This window comes from Anolis sagrei, chromosome 2 (assembly GCF_037176765.1).
Source record: "Anolis sagrei isolate rAnoSag1 chromosome 2, rAnoSag1.mat, whole genome shotgun sequence".
In the NCBI taxonomy this organism is placed as follows: domain Eukaryota; kingdom Metazoa; phylum Chordata; class Lepidosauria; order Squamata; family Dactyloidae; genus Anolis; species Anolis sagrei.
This window is the reverse complement of record NC_090022.1, coordinates 133,490,625-133,507,651: the sequence shown is the minus strand read 5'-3', so window position 1 is coordinate 133,507,651 and position 17,027 is coordinate 133,490,625.

The window sequence follows — 17,027 nt, the reverse complement described above, 5'->3', positions numbered from 1 at the left end:
CCTTCATTTCTACAACAATGTAATGCTGCCTGGGGGGCAAGAAATTCTGGATTTTCTATAAAAATGGGAGATGAAAGGTTATTTGAAGCCCAAAGAACCAGATTGCAAGAAAAGCATGTATGAGGATCACAGAGCCTATGAAGTAGATACAATATTTTTCTATGATGTAGACAAGCCTTAGGAATGCTGGTAGTTTTAGTATATTGCCAAACAGATTCTGTCTAGGAAATGAGGGAAGCACTGATTGTTGGAGGAAGGGGAGATTTCGTATCTCTGGACTTCTCTTCCCCTGCCCCAGATATACCCTCCAACCGTCTTGATTTGTGAAGGACCGTCCCAATTAGCCCTTTGTGCTCCCACTTGTTCCAGTTTGTCTTCTCTCTTCCCTGCTTTGTTGCTGGCTTACTTCCATTGGTGAAAATTGAATTAAATGTGCAAAAGTATTTTGTATTCAATCTACTCAATGGACAGCTCTTGCCTTTCCCAGTTGCCTCAGGGAAAAACAAAAGCCCTAGGCAGGAAGCAGCCAGGCTTTGAAGCTGAAAAGCCATTAAATTCTAATCAAGGTGGCTAATTCACACTTGCCTCCAACATTCACACTTGCCTCCAACAGACAAGAGTTCTTTCTCTCACCCTGGACATTGCACAGATATATAAACCTCACTTGCCTAGTTTCCAACAGACCTCACAACCTCTGAAGATGCCTGGCATAGATGTGAGTGAAACGTTAGGAGAGAATGCTTCTGGAACATGGCCATACAGCCCGAAAAACTCACAGCAACCTTCACTGATATTGTTTGGCCACACTCACCCTGATTTTCATCTGTGAAATGTTAGAAAATATGTTAAGGTTGCAACATGATCCTTCTGTATTCCTATTTAAGGAAGCATAACATTGAAATCTGTTGTGATGTAATAAAAAAGACCCAGTGAATTTAGTGGACTGTCTAAGGACTTCATCACACTAGAGAATGAATCCACTTAAAATCTGGTTTCTGCCTTCAGCAGAATTCCGGGGTTTGTAGTTCAGGGAAGAGCCTTTAACACTAATCTACAAACCGCAGAATTCTGCAGAAGGCAGAAATCAGATTTAAAGCGGATTCATTCTCTAGTGTGATGAAGTAATGTAGTGCGTAGTATGATGTAACACACTTGTAAAGGGCTGGCCTTGGGGACACTTGCTGTATTTGAATTGTATTGCTTACCATTACGACTCTCTCTGGGTGCATCTATTTTGTCGAACTGCTGCAGTTGGACGCCATGCCATGACTCAATACTGTGGAATCCTGGGATTTATAGTTTGGTGAGGCACAGAATTATTTGGCAGGGAAAGTTAAAGACTTAAACTTCCATGATTCCACAATCTCTCTCTTTCATACAACACACACACACACATGCAGTTTGAGAAGACATATTTTTTTTCCTTACACAAAGATTTTTGAACAAAACACAAGGACTTTGCATTATAAACAAACATAAGATCCTTTTCTTTCTCCATCTTCATTATAAATATTTACATCCTACCATTCTATAAAGCATACGTAACACAGCTAATGTCAACAATGGATACCAACAAATAGATGGAACCCCAACGAAATAGCAACATCCAGCAGTTAGGGCTAAAACAAAAGGCAAATGAAGCATTAATACAAGGAGTAAGGGAGTGCCTGCAGTAGTTCAAATAGCTACACCATGTTGGATATTTTGAAAAAGGAAAATCACATAGAAGAAGGGAAAAAAAGGAACCGTGCTGGAGTCACAGGCCTAGCTTGTGTATCAGGTGCTATTTCTGTTGTTCATTTGGTCTGGAAGATCTCAATGTAGGCAGAAACCATTCTCCTTCTTGGAGGAACATGTGAGGATCGCACAATAAAGGATAGTAACATTTAAACTGCTGCTAACATCCTTTGCCTGATGAAGAAGTCAGTGGAGCTTGAAAAGCTTGCATGAAGCGTTTTGTGCATTTTGGCTGGCCAATAAAGGTATTGCTGTTTTGTGAATTTTGCTCCACTTGACAGAGTGCCAGCCTCATTCGTTCAACTTCTTTCTCACTCTGTGAAAATCCTTTCCCTTTTACATGGTGTTCTCATAAGTTCCTGCTTGGCACAGTGCTATTCTGCTTTTCAGAACATATTACATACTTAAAGAAGAATAGTCTGCTTTTAGCATTAGTAACTAGACAGGAAGAAAATTAATGCAATTGAAATATGGTGCTAAAAAGTTCCATGGATACTATGTACTACAGAAGCTCCAAAAAAAAGGGTCTAATTTCTCTCTGGAAGCCAAGATGCCTAAACTGAGTCTGACATGCTTAAGAAATGACATGGATCAATGAAAAAGAAGATAATGCTCAGTAAATAAAAGGCAATAAGAAAAGTGAAAGGTCACATTCCCCGTGGTTAGTCTCAATCAAGGAAGCCACAGACCTTATATATGTAGGGTCAAATGATGCAGTTTAACTGCATTGAACAACATTATACAAGAGTCTAAACTGACCATATAATGCAAGTTCAAAGTACATTATATGACAGTGTAGATGGGGCCACAAACAAGAGCCTGTAAGACATAAGCTGGGCTGTTAATGTACTGAATGTAGCTTTTTATAAGTCAACTTGACAGCACATATTAACAAAACAAAATCCTTTTCATTTGCTCAGAATTTTAACTGGATATTCAAACAAAAACAAAATAAAGGTCATTAGAACAAATAAGTGTAGGGCAGTGGTTCCCAACCTTTGGTCCTCCAGTTGTTTTGGACATCCACTCTCAGAAATCCCAGCCAGCTTATCAGCTGTTAGGAATTGTAGGAGTTGAAGTCCAAACCCCTGGAGGACCAAAGATTGGGAACCACTGGTGTAGGGGAAGGGGTACTTTCACATATTTCTTTCGCCACTGGAAACTATACTCCCATTGAGTTGTGAGTTTTCCGGGCTGTATGGCCATAACCCAGAAGCATTCTCTCCTGACGTTTCTCCTGCATCTATGGCAGGCATCATCAGAGGTTGTGAGGTCGATTGGAAACTAGGAAAATGGGATTTATATATATGTGGAATAATGTTTAGGGTGGGAGAAAGAACTCTTGTCTGTTCAAGGTAAGTGTGAATGTTTCAACTGGCCACCTTGATTAGTATTTAATGGCTCAGCAGTTTCAAGATCTGGCTTCTTATTGCCCGGGGGAATCCTTTGTTGGGAGTTGATTAGCTGGCCCTGATAGCTTCTTGTCTGTAAACCCAACTTTCCTAGTTTCCAACAGACCTCACAACCTCTGAGGATGCCTGCAATAGATGCAGGTAAAATGTCAGGAGAGAATGCTTCTGGAACAGGGCCATACAGCCTGGAAAACTCACAACCAACCAGTGATTCCAGCCATGAAAGCCTTCGACAGAACATTATGCTCCCATTCGTACTTGTGTGTGTGTGTGTGTGTGTGTGTGTTAAGTCAAGTTGCCTGTTAACTTACGGCAACCCTGTGAATTTCCCATAAGGTTATCTTGGGCAAGGAATACTCAGAGCTGGTTTTGCCAGTTCTTTCTCCTGAAATATAGCTTACAGCTACAGGGAAAATAACTCTGCTCAATGCCATGGGACCTACTTCTGCATAAAGAAGTATGTTCTTGCTCTGTTAGTCTCTGGCCAATTGCTCCTTCCATATTTCATAACTGTGTGATACAGTCTATCTGTAGAGCAGGATACTGATCAAACAGAAAGTCTGGGGAGAAAAAGTGCTTCTATCTTCTATTCAGCCAATACTTCTCACAGCACATTACTGTTAGCTTTGTGGCGATTTGCCAAAAGCGCTCTATATTCTCCCATCTCCATTTGGACGGCAGCCCACTGGTGATGGTTTAAAGGGAATCCCAATCTGATGTGTCATCTGATGGAAAGGATTGTTATTGTTTCCATCTGTGCCTCCAGTAGAGGGAAATCAGACTCTGCTGTCTGTGTTTAACATCAAGATTGATTCTAGAGGAATGTGTCATGAAAATGGCATGCTTGTATATTAAAAAACATGCTTTGCTTGTGGTACAGAATGACATACACTCCAGTGATATCGGGGATAGGAAATATAAGTGAGACTGTAAGGATTGCTTAAGAGGCTGGAGGTATATATAGTTAAGAGTTCCTTTTCCTTCAGTGTCCAGCCCACAAGTTGGGTGTAGCTCATTGTTTGTTCCTAGCATTCGTGATTCAAAGATATACTGTGCTTGAACTTGGGGATTCCATCATCTATTATCTTGGCTTCTGACACAGCCAACTTCAAGAATGAGCTACTGCATTTTAGGACACAATGAAGAAGAAATATTCAAGATAAAAAAAACTAGCCTGGAAAATTGTTTTGTTGAAACAATTAGAACTTGTTCCTAAGTATGCATTTTTAAACAGCTTAAAACGAACAGCAATGAACTGCATCCCATCTGTAATTCCTTCTTAGTGTCACACACTAGTTATTCTTTGGGGTGCATCTACACTGTAAAATGAGTGAAGTTTAACACCACTTTTAACTGCCATGGCTCAATGCCATGGAATCGTAAGATTGGTAGTTTAGTGATGCACCAGATTTCTTTGGCAGAGGTAATTTACAATCATGTAAAACTACTACTCCCATGACTCCAAGGTATTTAGCCATGGTAGTTAAACTTGTGGCAAACTGCATTAATTCTACAGTAGTTTTTTTATTGTGTCAGAAATGACTTGAGAAACTGCAAGTCGCTTCTGGTGTGAGAGAACTGGCCATCTGCCAATTGCCCAGAGGACATCCAGATGTGTTACCATCATGTGGAAGTCTTCTCTCATGTCTCCGCATGAGAAGCTGGAGCTGACAGGCAGAAGCTCACCCCTTCTCATGGATTCAAACCACCGACTGACAGATCAGCAGTTCAGCCGGCACAAGGGTTTAACCCACTGTGCCACCATGGCTCCAGTACACAGTAGATGCACCCTTGTATACATGAGAGCTGGGCCAGTCCTGCCATTTTTCCTGTCCATTACAGTATTAATGAAGGGCAGCACTTACTGCTACACATATTCTGCTGAATCAAGAAGTGGATGTAGTGGGTTGCTGTGAGTTTTCCAGGCTGTATGACCATGTTCCAGAAGCATTTTGTTCTTATGTTTCGCCCACATCTATGGCAGGCATCCTCAGCGGTTGTGAGGTCATGGATGTAATTCTTCTGATCCAGTATCCAATGGACCAATTGCCTTTCTTGTCTTGATTTGCTACTTTCTCTAATCCCAACCAAAGCTGCCCATAACCTGAAAAGCTGCAACACGGCCAGGTACTTTTGGAAGAATGTAAGTCTCTTTTAGACAAAGACAGAGAAGGAAAGATTATAGATATCAGGCAAGACATAGAAGGTTAGAAGAACTTGGCAGAACAAGTGTGCAGTGAAGTCGGAAAACTGCCTACTGGGCTGCCGCCAGCCTTGATACCCATCCACTAGTTTTGGCAGTGCTTTGCAGTACAGGCCTTGGGATAATGTTAAAATCTCCTCAATGTGCAGTCTCTGAGAAGTCACTCGTCTTCTGCAGCCAATATTTTAGTTCCCACTTGTAGCAGAGGAACTGTGAAAACCCTTAAAAATCCAATTGCTCAGACAACGTCTTTGTCTAGTTGCCTCTAAGACACAATGGAGAAGAACTGACGAGGGAAAACAATTAAACAATGCCATCATTACAACGGACAGAACATACAAACCAGGCCTCTGAATTCCTTTGAACACCCTTTGATTGATTTCTTGGGCCTATGAAACCAATGGAACAATGGCCTTTTCTAATTAAGTGTAATGGTGGCACAGGGAGCTCTTCTGGAATGACACAGTCAAATGAAGATGGGTTTTGTTTCTTATTTTAGCCTTGAAATGTTTTTAAAAATAGAGAGAGGCAGCATTAAGTAGTTCTGTGTTGTATCATTCCTCCAAGTAATGTGTTGCTAAATGTCAAATGGGTACAGATTAGTATCATTCACTTATCTAAGTGCCTTGAGACACAGTTGAAACAAATTTAGAAAAATAGAAACAAGACACTCTTTTTTGTACCGAGACTATATATAACAGAGATTTGTGCTGAATTCCAATAAATCAGAGTTTTAATTAGTGAGAGAAAAAGAAAGTAGTTGATATAACTCTGGCCTTTGCGCTTGCAGACTGCCGAGGATAAGAAATGTGGCTTTTGTAACAGAAGCCCTTTCACATCGCACAATTATACCACTGAGATTGCACTTTAAATGCAATGACTTTGTGTTATGGAATTGTGAGATTTGTAGTCTGAGCAGAGACATCAGAAGAGCTTCCTGACTGAGAATCTCAAAAAGACTTAGCATTCCATAGGATGGAATCAGGTTGCTAAAGTAGAATCATAGAGCTATAACTAGGCAGTGGGAAAAGATCCCTGATATTGAGCTGTTTGGTGTCCTCAAGTTGCTTCAGATTTAGGGTGATCCCAAGGCAAACATGGGGGTTATGGCATTGACTCAGAGGAGGGTTGCCTTTATTTTCAGCTGAGGCTGAAAGTGTGATGTGCCCAAGGTCACAGAGTAGATTTCATGGCTGAGCAAGGATTTGAACTCTGGTCTCCAAAGTCATAGTCCGGGACTTAAACCACTACATCAAGTTATTCCTGTGCCATTATGGCAGTGGTTCCCAACCTGTAGTCCATAGATCATCAGTGGTCCGCAAGAACTAAAATATGGTCCTTGGCCTCACCGTTACTACACCGTTGCAATGAGAGTGACTGGTTTCACGAAGGCTTATTAAATATGGTTTTCTGTGGGTGAGCAGATGGATGTACTGGATGCATCAGAAACTACAGCTGATATGGTCTATCCAATGCAATTTTCAGAATCAGCACCCCAAATAACCAAAACAAATCTAAAGTTGACCAAAAACTTATTTGTAATCGGGTTTGTTGTACGTTTTTAGGGCTATATGGCCATGTTCTAGAAGCATGCTTCTGGAACATGGCCATACAGCCCAAAAAATGTACAACGACCCAGTGATTCCAGCCATGAAAGCCTTCGACATTACATTGATTTGTAACCCTTTTGGTACAAACGTTGGAGAGTGGTCCCTGGTGAAAGTGGTCCCTGGTCAAAAAAAGCTAGGGAACCACTGCATTATAGAGAACTCTATATTGCTCCTATGGATCCCAGGTTTTAGGATTAGCAGACAGGTTCTTATGAGTTTTGCCAACTTGCAGGATTTGCAGGGTGGGGAAAAATAAATTACTTTCATTATTATTCAAATATTTTTTCAATGTGAAGACTTATATGAGAATGAAGATGAGTTATTTAAAGAATAATATAGTCAGGTTGGATTGGGTTCAAAGATGGACAACAGTAAAAGGTTTGGAGAGGGAATAGGTTGAAGGAGCTAGGCATGTTCAGTTTGATGAAGGGATGGCATGGCTGCACTCTGTACCGGATCTGGATGGCCATCAGTCAAAACAAAAGTAGATTGTGCCCAGTTAAGGGATTTTAAACAAATTGCTTTATCAAACAAGTGTCTTTTAGCATTGTGTTATTTGGAAATAAGTAACAACCAATGTTGGAAATCAAGCCTAGAAAATTTCCTACACAGCTACAATCTCCCTCAGTTGAACTCTGCCTTGGACATGAATAAGAGGTAATTAAGAGACCAGACTCCTTTGGATTAATTCAAGAAGAGATCTGCAATCAGTTAGTACCTCAAAATTCTCCCCATGTGTTTGCTTTTTGGAAACTGAACATTTCAGATATTTGATTAAACTTAAACCATCCTCCTTAATAATTGCCTTCAATGATCTGTGATTCCAAGTACTGTGATTCCAAGTACTGCCCAGCACAGTATTAGATTATCGTTATCATAACATACCACTTGAAAACAGGAGCCCCCGGTGGTGCAATGGGTTAAACCCTTGTGTGGCAGAACTGAAGACTGACAGGTCACAGGTTCGAATCCGGGAGATTGCAGATGAGCTCCCTCTGTCAGCTCCAGTTCCCCATGTGGGGACATGAGAGAAGCCCCCCTTGTCCCTACATGGCAAAACATCAAAATATCTGGGCATCCCCTGGGCAATGTTCTTGCAGATGTCCAATTCTCTCACACCAGAAGCGACTTGCAGTTTCTCAAGTCACTCCTGACATGGAAATACAAACAAACTGGAAAACAGTTTGCATCTGTAGCCAATGTCAGGTGGAAGACATTATGCATTATATGTTCAATTGTCATTTGTATAGTGATCCAAGAGAAAGATTTTTGAAACCCTTGCTGATAATTTTAAATGGAAACTCTCTCTTGACACTAAAAATCATCTTCCTATCCATAGTCCTCCCCCAAATATTCTAGAAGCCACTTTTGTTTGCTCAAATATTGAGGTGTGCAGTTGCAGAAATAATTTCCTTCTGATACTTTGGCTTGCGACACCAATGTCAACCGGAGAACAAAACTTACTCTATCCAAAGCAACTCAGATTGTTCCAGGTACTTTTATTTATTCCACATCCTGTGATGTGACTGTGACCTTGTCCCATGATAATGGCCATAGTTCACTTGCTTCCATGTAAATGCACAAATGAAGACCTCCCCCCTTCAAGTCTTTGGAGTAGTTCCCTTAATGCTTAATCACTTCCTTGTCTGATCTCTGTGGCGTATACAACTCTTTAGTTGTCTAAGTTAATGAATCTTTTTCTGTGCTCATTTAGGTAGGTAATCTCAGGTGAACCTTCAGAACAGTTTCATCTTTAAGAATGCATTCTGAAGGTTTAAGCATTTGAATTATTCAGGTGCACTTAAAAATAAAATCTTTCATCTTGTACTATACCTTTCTTCAAAACTTGCTGATGCCACAAAAATCTAACCATTGCCTCTGGTAACTGTAGAGGTCCTAGAGACTTCTTAAATTACCTTCCAGGTTTAGGATGGATATACAGGGCAATGTGGCAACTTGATGAGTCGGATTGCAGTGCAGGTGAAGGGAGCTCTCCGGCTGGTCGAATCAGATTCATTCTGAGGAAATGTGATGTGATGCATTAGACAGCACACTTCAGAAGATGTAAAGCAACAGCCATTCCTTGGGCAATCCATGGTTTCATCACCATTGCTAAAGGAAAGTCAGATCACGCTGCCAGAGGATTGTCAATTGTTTTTTGCTCCCTAACCAAATGCAAGGACCATTAGACAAATCCATTTTCCCCTGTCTCATTAAGCGTGCTCAGAAAAGACAGCCATGGCCCTGAGTGCTTGGCTGGCTTACAACAAACAGATAAAAATGCTGTGCAGAGATAGTCCTGGACTGTAAATTCGAAACAAAACCACTTTTCCTGAACTATTTCATTGTTGCCGTGAAGGGGAGCACCAGACTGGGAAACAAAACTGGCCAAGTGCTTTTTTCTTGCACACCAAAGTGCCAACACTGAAGAGTTCTCCAGAACCTCCATCTTACTTATTGTTTATGGCGGTGTATAGTTGTTCGGATTAACATCTGGGAATTGTAATCCGAGATATTACAGAACACCTTTTTGAAGGAAGTTGAAATGTGTACTTGATCTTTCCTCAGATTAGTTCAGGATGTATATTCACAACAACCAAAATATCAGTGGTTACCCAGTGAGCTTCATAGCTGGGCCAGTACTTGCCGTTCTCATTCTATCACTACACCAAATTACACCAATCTACACCAACTTACTCACTTATTGCCCCATAGTCCAGCTTTCTTTTTTTAAAAAAAGAAACAGTCCCTTGTAGCAAAAATAGCATGCAGTGGCAAAGTGTGTGTGCGTGCGAGAGAGAGAGGGGCTATATTTTTGTTTTAAAAGTCAGAATGACCAATGTTTTGAAACTCAGGTTCAAATTGCATGTATGTTGTTGTTGTTTATTAGTTCAGTCACTTCCGACTCTTCGTGACCTCATGGACCAACCCACGCCAGAGCTCCCTGGCGGCCTTTACCACCCCCAGCTCCTTCAAGGTCAAGCCAGTCACTTCAAGGTTGACATTCATCCATCTTGCCCTTGGTCTGTCCCTCTTCCCTTTTCCTTCCATTTCCCCCTCATCATTACCTTCTCCAAGCTTTCCTATCATTTCATTATGTGGCCAAAGTACTTCATCTTTGCCTCTAATATCCTTCCCTCCAGTGAGCAGTTGGACATTATTTCCTGGAGTATGGACTGGTTGGATCTTCTCGCGGTCCAAGGCACTCTCAGAATTTTCCTCCAGCACCACAGTTCAAAAGTGTCTATCTTCCTTTGCTCAGTCTGTCTTCCAACTCTCACATCCTTAGGTTGCTACGGGGAATACCATTGCTTTAATTATGCAAATCTTTGCTGCCAGTGTGATGTCTCTACTCGTCACTATTTTATTGAGATTGGTCATTGCTCTCCTCCCAATAAGTAAATGTCTTCTGATTTCCTGGCTGCAGTCAGTGTCTGCAGTAATTTCTGTACTAAGAAATACAAAATCTGTCACTTCCTCCATGTTTTCTCCCTCTATTTGCTAGTTATCAATCAGTCTGGTTGCCATAACTTTGTTTTTTTAATGTTTAACTGCAACCTAGCTTTTGCACTTTCTTCTTTCACCTTGGTTAGAAGGCTCCTCAGCTCCTCCCTGTTTTCAGCCATCAAAGTGGTATCATCTGCATATCTAATTACATGTATGTGTGAAGCTTATTGAGTAACACTAGGAAATCAGCACCTTTGTAGGAATGCTTACCCCACAGTGTCATTGCAAGGGATTTAAAGTTTTTGCATGTTCTTTGGAGGAATGGCTAGAACAATGATGAGGAGCTTGTGTCTCTCAAGATTTTGTTTAACACCTCCCAGTATCCTCATCATTGGCTGTGTTTGTTATGGCTGTATAATTTCCCATAGACGCTAAATACCCTCAAGGCACCATATCCATCTGATCTTCAAGTAGGGTCCGCCTTGGACAACACTTGAACGGGGGCCTGCCAGCAAATACCAGGTGCTATAGACTATATTCCAGAGAAAGGAACTGGCAGAACTATCCCTGACTTGTCTTTGTCTTAGAAAACCCTGTAAAATTCACATGGTTGCCATATGTCAACAGTCAACTTGAAGGCACATAAACACACAATTTCCACCCATTTTAAGAACTATGGGGTTCTTATCCTTCCTAATACTCTCTCTCTCTCTCTCTCTCTCTCTCTCTCTCTCTGTGTGTGTGTGTAAACAAAGCTTTGTCAATTCTGACAAGAAAGACTATGTAATGAATGTCAACTTAATTTTTTAAAAGATAACTTTCTGGGTTTTTTTAAACAGTGCCAGCTGGATGTAGAACTTATTCCACCCAAATCTATCCACTGAAAATCTCCATCAAGGTTGCATGGTATCAGCCTTGTAAAACCAAGATAATGGATACTTCCCAAACCAATTTAAAGTACTTCTGTGCAAATGCATGGAACCAATAGTGTTCCTTCCCTCCAAAACATCTTTGCATTGAGATACAGCTGAGTATGAATCATTTCTGAGAGTTATGAGATAGGAAGAGTGTGAAAGGGCCTTTCAAACAGTGTTGCTTTGATGTGACTTTTAAAATTTGATTTGCAAATGTTGGAAATTCAAATGCTATACTGATGATGCCTCCAGGAGAAAAGGGTGCTGTATGTCAGGCATGCTGATTCAGAGTAGTTGGACTAGGAACCAAAAAAAAAAATCTTACCCAAGTACAGAGTGGGCCAAAAGTGACAAAGGGGTGATGTATATGACACTATGGTATTGAATCAATTTACAAGATGTGATTTTTCATACATAATGCAAATTTCTTTCCCATACATACATTACCCAATGCTATGGTGTTGTAAATTAAAAAAAAACCGACAAAAATAAAGGAATGATTAAATATTGAATGCCTTTTGTTACTTTTGGCCCACCTTGTAGTAGAGTAAGAGTTATCAAAAATAGGGCATCCCGTTCATCAAAGGATCTTATTTTACCTTGTTTTTGTTAATAGCAGGGAGGGGGGGCTCATGGGTTTGTTGTTGGTTGTTACTGCACTAGTGTTCTTCCTAAGGTTTGTTCCTCCTCCTCCTCCTCCTCCTCCTCCTCCTCCTCCTCCTCCTCCTCCTCCTCCTCCTCCTCCTCCTCCTCTTCTTCTTCTTCTTCTTCTTTTTCCTCTGGGTCATAGTTTGCTGAAGTGGTCCTTTGTAGATATTTTTCCCCTCTTTGATTTTTTTTAAAGAGTTTTTAGTAAAAAGTGCCATTTTATCAATCCATTATATACTATAACTCCAAAATTAAAAAAAATGAGATGGGAAAGGATCATACAACTATCCCTCTGTATTACGGCTTCTGCAACCATGGATTTACAGCTTGAAAATATTTTTTAAAAAATACAACAAATACACTTTGCTTTTGCCATTTCATATAAGTGACACCATTTTACTATATCATTGTATACAGTGAGACTTGAGCATCCATAGTTTTGTGTCCATGGGGGACCTGCAACCAAAATCCAGTGGTACCAAGGGCCTAATATATTGTTCCAATATACAGTATCTTAGAATGAGAAAGAAACACACTTAAGGTAGGATAAAAATGTTACAGCTGGTACTGGAAATTGGTAGGAAATTGTGTGTTCCAACAAAAAAATGGATATTTAAAACAAACAAACAAACAAACAAATAACTTTATTTATATTCTGCCCAATCTCCCCGAGGGGACACAGGGCGGAATAAGGAGAATAACAATAACAAATGCCACCATCTGCTGATACATTTGGCTCACCTGGAGGAGTCCTGAGAAACCTGGTTCCTTCTGGATTATTTGGGGCGTTGTCTGTCCTCAAACGGAAGCACAAAGTATTGCAGTTCATGTTGTTTCTTAAATTTGAATTTGCCTGGATAAGGTTGTCCAGTTACCAACTGTTACTCTTGAACTATTACCAAACTCTGAGCTATACTGTACTCAACCTATTTTCAATGTAGATTCATTGTTGGCAAGAATTTCATGTTATGTCAGCCCTGATGTGTTGGCTCTAGGGCAAAGATACTCAAAGTCTGAGTAGGGGGAAAAAAACTTTTATTCTGTAGCTTTTAAAAAGCCTTTCTCCATTATTAGCCTATGACCTAAATGTATTTATGAAGACAAACAGTTGTGGGCAAAGACAAGAGGGGTCGAGGGAAGCCAATTTCAATTCCTCCTTGCTTTGATTGTGATGCCCTCCCCCACTCCCCCACCCCTTGCTGCTCGCGAGCAATTTGCTGCCTCTTTCCATGCTTGACAAAGCAACACACTGATAAGTGACTGTCTTTTGCCCCTGGGAGAAACTCAAGTCACAATAGCGCAAAACTCAGCAGCACTGTCAATGGTGATTGACTCCCTGTGGTCTGATCCTCACAGACAAGGAGCTCATCCCTGTCTTCTTACTGTGCTCGCTTTTAAACTCTTGCAGCTCGCTGCCTCAAAAGCCACTGACAACTTGGCTTTGTGAAGCAGGAATGCCAGCCTTCTCTTCCTCTAGAAAATAGAGCCTGGGAAAGTTACTTTTGGGACTGCAACTCCCAGAATCCCCCAATCAGCAAAATTACCGATGGTTCTCGGTTGGGGAACCTGGGCAATGTAATCCAAAAAGTAAGTTCCCCAGCTGCTGCCAGAAAACAAGGAGGAAGAAAATCTCCCACTGCTCTGAATTATAAAACTAGCCAACTCAAGTCTCTATGTAGGTTTGGGCCATATCATTATTTTTACTTCTTTGCATAACATCTCAATTCAGCTTAATTTCCCTTTTTGTTTTATCTTTGTAATTTGAAAGGTTTTGCCATTTAGATGTGGCAGGAGAGGCACAGAGGAATACTAAAACACATGTAGATCTCAGGTCTCACCAATCCATGGAGTCAGTTTAAAAGGTTCTTGCATTACAGTGTTCTCCAAGGTAATGCATTACAGTGTTCTCCTCGGGCAATTCCTGGAGCTTTCAGAATTGTTGTCTTGAATATTTGTGCTATTTGAGCAATATAGTGACTGGGATCAGACTGGTGGTCTTATTGGAGTTGTAGAGTTGAAAATGAGATCATACATAAATAATTTTGTCACAAAGGGGAGTCATGTTTTGGGAACTTTATTGCACCCTGAAAATCTCATATACAGAGTGGAATATAAATAGTGCTCTGAGTATTATACACCCATATTTACTCAATTCTAATGTGCCATTGAATCTAATGAACACCTCAATTTTCAAAACTCTGAAACCAAAGTGGCGAAAAGTGCACTCTTTGTAATTTGGCCAAAAAAATGTGCATTGCAGTGGCTGCATGCTTATAATTTCTGTTATTAAAAATGTTAGAATACCAGCAATAGAAAAGAAAACATTGGAGTGCATCTATGCTGTAGAATGAATCCAATTTAACTGCCTTGGCTCAATGTTATGGGGTCGTGGGGCTGCCAAAGAATGCTGATGCCTCACCAAATTACAAATCCCAACATTGCATAGCATTGAGCCGTGACAATCAAATTAGAGATGGCATCCCTCAAATAGGAGATCCAGGTACCCCTGAAGCAGCGTTCCCTTTTGCTCAGCACTAAGATTACTGTATTACACAAATTGAATGTGCACCTTAATTTTAGGAAGGCAATTTAGACAAAAAAGTTGAGCATTAGATTTTACTAAATATGGTATTTTAAGACATTGCTCAATTGTTCTGTTTTTTTCTCCTTCATAGATTTCCTGTGTTCATGAATAAGAAAGTAGAGATAGCAAGAGAAAGTGGGATGGCTATGTGTGAGAGCCAACAAGGGGTAGTTATTTGAGTGTTAGACTACAACTCTGGAGACTAGGGTTTGATTCCTTCTTCAGTCATGAACACCCACTGGCTGATCTTGGGTGAGCAATACTTTCTCAGCCCCCCAAAAGTCCGGAACCAAACCTTCCCCTTAATTACACTCTAAGCTGGTGGATGCTATGGAGTCTCAGTAACATGTTCCAGTGCACTGCTTCTTAAACTGTGGGTCCCAGCAACAACATGCAGTGTCTACAGTGCTCTCTGCAGAAAATGCTTGAGCTGTAGTCCACCAAAAAGAAAATCAGCCAGTTTAGCGAGCCTTCCAAATGCTGATTTATTATCAGTAAATGCTTGGTTATTATAACTGTTTTATTTACCTACATACCTGGGGTCGTGTAAAAAATTCTCACGTGGAAAGGGGTTGTGAATGGGAAATGTTTAAAAAGGTCTGTAGTACTGAAACAGTTTTACAGCTTCCTTACAGTGAAGGGTATAGTCTAGGGCTTCACAGGCAAATGATAGTGTAATTGCTTATCCGGCAGAGATGTCTGGAAAATATCCCACCTTGTTTGCTTCATATCCTATAAATTTCTGGGCAGCCATATATTGACTAGCTTGTCGCTGTGAGGAATGTATAGCATAGCATTGTTCCCTAGCAGAAAATGCAAGCTCTCCCCTAGGTAGATCTTGATTTCCCTGCTGGGTTGTATTTAAAAAAAGTAATATATTAAGTAGACAGTGACTTTACTTCCACTTCCTCCTAATTACTAGCCCAGCTGCTACTTACTAGGGGGTTAATATGAAGTCCTTTTATTTCCACAAATTGAAGAATACTGATGATTACTGTTCAAAGTACTTCCACAAGCCAAACTAAACAGCTACTATACTAAGTCATCAATTAAGATAGCATGAAATGTCGGAGCAACAGCGTTTGTCATCGTTTAAGACAATGGCAAATGAATCAATCTCCTTGCTAATGTCTCTATGTGGTTAAAGCTTGTAAATCTATTAAGCAGGGGTTCAATTTGGTCTACATGGTGTGTGAATGGTATCATTAGGGCAGGTGTGTAGACAATGTAACTGCTTTCCATAGTATCCGTTAATGTGATTTTCTTACATTTTTGCAAAAATGTTTTTGTTGTGTTGTACATATTATATTACCCCACTTTACTCACCAGCACTATGGGATGAACTTTCTGTGGTGATGGGATTGCCTGCTCCTATGAGGCAAGATATTATGTTCCTGGTAGGGTCTCCTATGTCAGACAAGCTTTTGCTGAGGATAAAAACTGAATGTGACAAACAGCCAATGGGTATCAGCAGATGTGGAGGATGACTCTGGAGTAAGATCTCTCAAAGATCCTAACTAACATTTGCTATTACTGCACAGGAGAAAGTACAATAATCCCTTTTTAAAAATGTCTTCACTATGAAAAGCCCATGATGCTATGGCTAATGCTACAACTTGAATCAAGCCAAAAGAACATTAGGTTAGCTATAATCATAGAATCATAGAATCATAGAATCATAGAATCATAGAATCAAAGAGTTGGAAGAGACCTCATGGGCCATCCAGTCCAACCCCCTGCCAAGAAGCAGGAATATTGCATTCAAATCACCCCTGACAAATGGCCAAGTATATGATCCAACTACAGAGTTAGAAGAAGAAATTGAAAGATTCTGTGCTGGAATCCAAAAAGAAATTGACCACATACGAAACAGGAATAGGAGTTAATAATGAGCAACTGGAATGCAAAGGTAGGAAGCAGAGCAGAATCAAATATTGTAGGAAAATGAAGTAGACCGACTGATTTTGTGAGACCAACGATTTGTTCACTGCAAGCACATTCTTCGAGCAACCAAAGAGGTGACTGTATACATGGACACCCCCTGATGGCCAGTATGGAAATCAGATAGATTGCATAATGGGAAGGAGAAGATGGAGATGCCCCAGGATGACAGAGAAAACTCTTTAAGCAGTTAAAGACAGATGAGAAGAAAATAAATAAATAAAAGGGGGCAGAAATAGGATCAGAAATCAACTGTTCCATGCCTTGCAGAAAAATAGAAGACTATGATGATGACAGTAATGACGATGACAACAAAACAAGAGTCTTCTTCAGTGATATTTAAGAAATCAAAGAGAAATTTAACCCAAGAATGGGGATGTGCTATGACTTATCAGGAAATACATTGCGTGACCAAGTACAAGCAGACGATAAAAACAATACAATGAGGAACTACATAAAAGAGATGAAAGGGTGACAGACTCGTGCAAGCTGCACGGAGATCGCTCAGGAGAAATAAATCAGAAACAGATG